Source organism: Triticum aestivum, chromosome 5D (genome assembly GCF_018294505.1).
Source record: "Triticum aestivum cultivar Chinese Spring chromosome 5D, IWGSC CS RefSeq v2.1, whole genome shotgun sequence".
Lineage (NCBI taxonomy): Eukaryota > Viridiplantae > Streptophyta > Magnoliopsida > Poales > Poaceae > Triticum > Triticum aestivum.
In genome coordinates this window covers 276,870,564-276,876,914 of record NC_057808.1, presented here as the reverse complement: position 1 = coordinate 276,876,914, position 6,351 = coordinate 276,870,564, and the positions used below count along the sequence as shown (strand labels likewise).

At 43.9% G+C, this 6,351-nt stretch overlaps 1 long non-coding RNA gene across 1 annotated transcript; it reads right to left on the bottom strand.

Moving 5' to 3' along the window:
* Nucleotides 1-4,214: 4,214 nt before the first annotated feature.
* Nucleotides 4,215-5,232, bottom strand: LOC123124657 (uncharacterized). The gene is made up of 3 exons (XR_006461181.1): nucleotides 5,043-5,232; nucleotides 4,741-4,951; nucleotides 4,215-4,274 (listed from the first exon to the last, which is right to left on the bottom strand). It is a non-coding gene; the product is annotated as an uncharacterized lncRNA (long non-coding RNA).
* Between the last annotated feature and the right edge of the window lie 1,119 nt (nucleotides 5,233-6,351).

The following is a 6,351-nucleotide window of genomic DNA, read 5'->3' as shown; positions in this document are numbered from 1 at the left end:
GGTTTTCCTCACTTGATGATTTTCGCTCAAAGTCCTCGGAGGATGGGATGCTCTCAAATGACAAGTGTCAGTTTCTCTCAGAGCAGCCAACCAACTAGTGGTTGTAGGGGGCGGCTATTTATAGCCTAGGGAGCAGCCCGACATGATAAGACATAAATGCCCTTCAATGATATGACCGTTAGGTGGGTAGATATTTTGGGACAGCTGGCGCATAGCACAGCAACGGTCGGAAATTTGAGTATCAAATTCCTCAGGGCTATCATGTTCCGCACTGTGTAGGCAATGCGCACTGGCGAATTCCTAACTCCTCAGTCAGAACAAATTCCTCAGAGACCAGAAGAACTTCGTCTCTGTCACTGAAGAATATGACTGAACTGTATGAGATTTCCAATGGCTTCACTCGAAGGGATTGGTAGGTGTAGGATTTTGAGTTGAGCATCACATGGAAATTTTTTCTTAGTATTTCCCTGACCCCCTTTAACAGTACGATGTTTCCTATGACTCAAGAAATAGAAAATGAAACTACGAAAAGAAAAGTCTTCACGCTTCATGTTCCTCAAATGAATACCAAGTCTTCAAGGTCACACCAATTTCTTCACTTTCAAAGTCTTCAGAAAGTCTTCAGAAATCCAAAGTCTTCAGTCGAAGAACTTCGTTTTTAGGGGTCGACTTTCTCTGTAAATATCAAACTCCTCATAGACTTATAGACCTGTGTACACTGACAAACGCATCAGTCCCTTAACCTATAAGTCTTCAATACACCAAAATCACTAAGGGGCACTAGATGCACTTACACTCCCCAAGGTGATGAACTTGGGCGAATAAATCCTTGTGCCTACAATTCTCTTATCTGGTTCTTAAATTCCTCCAACTCTTGAGGAAGCATTCTATACGGTCTCTTTGCAATAGGTCCAGTGCTCGGTATTAAATCAATAAGAAACTCAATATCTCTATATGGTGGCATACCTGGCAACTCCTCTGGAAACACATCTGGATAATCCCTCACGACTGGCACCTCTTCCAGGCTACCCCCCTTAAGATAGTTCACCTGTACCTGATCACGCTTATACTTACATACATATTTGATCCTCTTCCCTCCTGGTGCACTGAGAGTAACAGATCGACTGGCACAATCAATAATACCTTGATATTTGATCATCCAGTCCATACCCAAAATAATATCCAAACCTTGTGACTTCAATATAATCAAATCTGTAGGAAAAACATGCTTCCCAATAGACAAAGGCATCTGAAAACAACCCAAACTTGCTGCCATCTCAGCTCCCGGAGAACTTACTAGAATAGGTGACTTAAGTACTCTGGTAGGCAGCTTATGTTTATCCACAAATACCCGTGATATAAATGAATGTGATGCACCAGAATCAAAAAGAACAAGCGCATGTATTGACTTGATCAAAAACTTACCAATCACTGCATCAGGTTCATTGTAGAACTCCTCCACATTAACATGGTTGACATGACCCCTTTGGATGGGGTTTGGCTTGCTCACTCCTGCATTCCCATTACCGTTCTTGCTCTCTGGACAAGCATAGGAGTAGTGGCCCATCTGCCTACACTTGTAGCACTGAACCTGACTAATATCCCTATGCACAGGCATACTCTGGTGGCTCTGGTTATTATTCCCTCCATTACCATTACCATTACCTCTACCATTGCCATTTTTACTCTTGTGCCCATTGTGATGATGGTGGCCATTATGGTTGTGGCCATTCCCTCCATGGTGATTATGATGCCCATTACCTCCATGATGATTATGTCCATTACCATGATATGAAGTGCGTGGCTTCTGCCGTGGTCCTGAATTATACCTGTTATTGTTGTTGTACTTCCTCTTGTGATTCTCTATGGCATGTTGCTTTCCCTCCAGCACAATAGCCTTATCAATCAGGTCCTGACAATTCCTAAAAGTGGCCACTGTCAACTGAAGGCTCAACTCATCATTAAGGCCCTCCAAGAATTTCTCCTGCCTAGCTGCATCAGTGTTAACATCATTAGGAGCATAACGTGCAAGATTATTAAATTCCTCCACATACGCATTAACTGTGCGACCTCCCTGGCGCAAACTGCGAAACTACTTCTTTTTCAGACTCATAGCACTAGCAGACACATGTGCAGCACGAAAAGCATCCTGAAACTGAGGCCATGTGATAGTAGCAATGGGATAAGTGACCAAGTAGTTGTCCCACCAAGCTGCAACAGGACCCTCCAACAAATGTGAGGCAAACCTCACCCTCTCTGCATCTATGCATCCAACCGTCTCCAGGTTCCTATTGACTGCACGGAGCCAGTCATCAGCCACAATAGGTTCAGGGGAACTGGATAACCTCTGAGGATTCAACCTCAAGAACCTGGTAAGCATATGTGTGTTCTGGACAAGCAACTGGATCAACTGAGCTTGTCCCTGAAGCAACTGCTGCATGTATGGCGGTACATCATTGCCATTGTTGTCTCCTCCTGCAGCATTACGCCTATTATCACGCCTCGGCGGCATCTGGTGGGCAAGCATAGAAGAGTTCTAGATATAATAGGGCCAAATGCTATGTATATATAAATATATTCTACCCATATGCATAATATGATCAAGCCAACAAAACACAACAACGAATAACACCAACAAACAAACAAACAACAAACAATATGATAATATTATATATATAGTCGAATAATTTCGACACTAAGCAATTTAACAAACAAATACCAATCAAGCAAACAATCTAGTATCTTCATACCACAAAAGTGGACATAATCAGATACGCTAACACGATAACATGGCAATATAAAACAAACATGAATGATGGTCTCAGCACTAATTCCTACTTAACTGGTCAACATACTTGAGGGGGTTAACTAATAAACAGTAAGAAGTATAGCTAGTTCTATAAAATAATTTTCACTCCTATGGCTTTTCTAATCCATTTTCTAGGGTCACATCCTACAGCCAACACACTGCTCTGATGCCATCTGTAACGACCAAACCTCGAAGGATTTGAGTCTCTGTGCTTACCGTGCTAGTCCCTGGATCGAACTCGCTAGCACACACAGTATAGATGAATACCAGAATAGCAAGTGCATCCTTTATTACAACGTATGATCCAGAGTATATAAAATAAAACATTCTGCATAGCACTTGGCTAGCTTTATTCAATCAAACAGCGGAAAGTAGCAGAAAATAATGATGAGTCCCATCGTAGCCCACTAGCGATGCTGAGTGCAGACTTGCCACCCTAACGGTACCTTACTCTTCGTCTGAATATCCTGCAACATGAGACGTTGCAGCCATATAGGTCAATACTTTGAATGTATTGGCAAGTTACACAGGAGTAATAATAAAGCAGACCTACATGTATATGCATAGTATATCAAAAGGAAGGCTTGAGAGTTTATTTTTGCAGAAAGCTGATTTTTTCCTCATAACTACCTAATAGTCAATTTTTTATTTAGTTCTTTTAGTACTGCAATTATATACGCAAGGTTGAGTTGGCAAAAAAATCAACTCCAACCTACCCTTTATTAAGTTGCCCTACAAATTTATTAAGTGTCACATCTGTCAAGATCATCCAACAACTGTAATGGCATAGTCGCTCAAATTTACCCATAACCGGGGGCACGGCTAATCATGATTAGTTTTAATACTCTGCAGAGTTTTGCACACTTTACCCACTAGACTCAACCTAAAGATTGAGACGAAGTCTTTCAGAAGCAGTCACCTCCACCCCCGGCAGCCGGTACACCTACTCATATCTACATCTGCTAGCTTACCTGGGCGAGGATCCCACAACCTACTCAACTAAGCCAGAGCCCATTTAGCTAGTGGTTGCGCATGGAAGCTACTAGTCACTAAGTCTGTCTGATCTTTTTGAGCCTGGGCGGCCATCCACTTACATTCAGAGGGTATAAACCATGATGTTCTTGAAACCACCCTTCAATACCAATTCCGCCCAGAGGTGAATTAAGTCCTTAATTACTACTCAATTTGTTATATTTATAATCCTCACATAAGCTCAATGAATACACGAACCACCCCCGTCTACAAAGCATAGCAAACTACAATCACCACGATTTGCAAAACACGGGAAGATAGCTCAACAGCATAGCAAAATAATATAATAATCCTATACATGCATATATTCATAGTGTGATATAACTACATGCACAGAAAACAATAGGTAAAGGATGATCAACATGTAACTTGCCTTGGTTCTGGTTCAGAAAGTCACACTCCTGACAATAGCTCGCGTCGCACTCTGGACAATCTACACGTTTCACACCATTCAACAAATCAATCATCGGAACACGAATAGAACCAAAATAAAACCAACAGCAAGAAAACCAATTTTGAAATTCAACAATAGCAGCATAAGAGCACCTAAAAAGCACTACGGTCACAACGCAAAAAGAATCACTTAAAACCGACAAACGGTTTGAGAGTTATGGCCTCTGGAAGATTTGATTCAAATTCAAACGAATTCAAATTTGAATAGTGCAAACATGTGCAAAGTTGGTACGGTGATAATGTGCTGATTTTTGTGAGTGCACAGGAAAAAGAATTACCTAAATTGGAGCTATAGACTAAAAGATATAGCTAGTTGAATTTTGGATGAAAATCTGTGAAAAACAAAAAGAAACAGAAATCTCCTGGGCACTGTAGCGAACTCATGTGCTGTTCCTGTAGCGAACTGCCACGTGTCAGCCCGTGATTGGCTGGGCGCGTGTGCTCACCAGAAGCAGAGGACGGCGGCGGCGGTCTCGGGCGTCGGCGGCGGCGCTTCTCCGGCGGTGCTCCGGCGAAGACGAAGGGACGGACGGGTGCAGCGTTGAGTGGCGGAGGTGGTGGTGGTGAGTACGGCGATGGGGGCGTCCTCTATAGACGGCGGTGTCGCGAACTCTGGCGAGATCCCGTGAAGTCGGCCGGCGTGTTCCTCTCCCTCTGCTGCGTTTTCAGCAACACAAAGACGTCAGACGAGGGAGGCTTCGAGCGGGGAATCGAGTGGAGCAGGCGGTGTGGCTGGAGATGCTCTTACGGCGGCGCAAACGTTCGGCGAACGGCGGCGGTCGGCGGAGCTTCTCCCGAGATCCAAAACGAGCTCGGGCAAAGCGTCGGCAGCAACAGGGGTCGGGAAGGGGTTGCGGGGTCTCCCCTAGGGCTTTGCCTCACGTGCGGTGTCTCTGGTGGACACGGGATGGACCAGGAGCGCGAGGTCGATCCGGCTCGGCCTCGGCTGGGCGTGCGGGGCGCGTGCGGTCCGACCGGAGGAAGGGGATGGGTGCGGGGCCCGCTGGTCAGCGGCTGGGGCGAGGTGGATCGGGCGCGGGTGAGCGATGCGGGTCAGGTGCGGGCATACCGCTTCGGCAACGACTGCGAGCGAGCGGGCTGCGGGGCTGGCAGTTGGCTGGGCCGCGGTTGCTGGGCCGCGCGGTGCGCTGCGCTGTGGTTTTCTATTTTTTAAATAAAGACAGCAGTAGAAAACAAAATAAACAAAATAACATACACAATATAAAATCTAAATAAAAATACCTAGACACACAGTAAAAATAGCCCTATAGCTATAAACTACAGGAACACTAGTTCCAATATTATCCAATTTTAGAAATTCATTTTGATGCAAAAGGCCACACAAACAGTAAAATAACACACAAAAATTACCAGAACGTATCAAACGAACTGGAAATAATATTCTGCACATTATGAACATTTTAAAACAGGGGAGAAGTCATGTTATCTCCATTCCAACAAATTGCCTTTAGTTGCATAATGATTCGAATATTGCAGAAAGACAAATAATGCAATAAAAATATGATATGGATATGAATGATCTAATAACATCCTAATTTAGGAAAATTGGGATGTTACAACAGAAGAACAGAAGCTTGCACCGGCGAAAGAAGTGTTTCAGGTGGCTCTCTGGTATATTGGGAATATTTGGGAATTTATCTAGGTGAAATTAGGTCAAGAGGTGCCATGAGGGGCCCACAAGCTTGGGGGCACCCCCAGGGGCGCACCTAGCGAGCTTGTCACTCCTCGTGGCCCTTCTGGTCTTCTCCCCAACCTCCGTGGGTCCCTTCTGGTCCAAAAAAATTAATCCAAAGATTTTTCTCCGTTTGGACTCCGTTTGATATTGATTTTCTGAAAAGCCAAAAACAAGCAAAAAAACAACAACTGGCACTGGACACTAGTTTAATAGGTTAGTCAAAGAAAATGATATAAAATTACATATAAACATCCAAGATTGATACTATAATAGCATGGAACATTCAAAAATTATAGATACATTGGAGACGTATCAAGCATCCCCAAGCTCAATTCCTGCTCGTGTTCGAGTTGGTAAATGA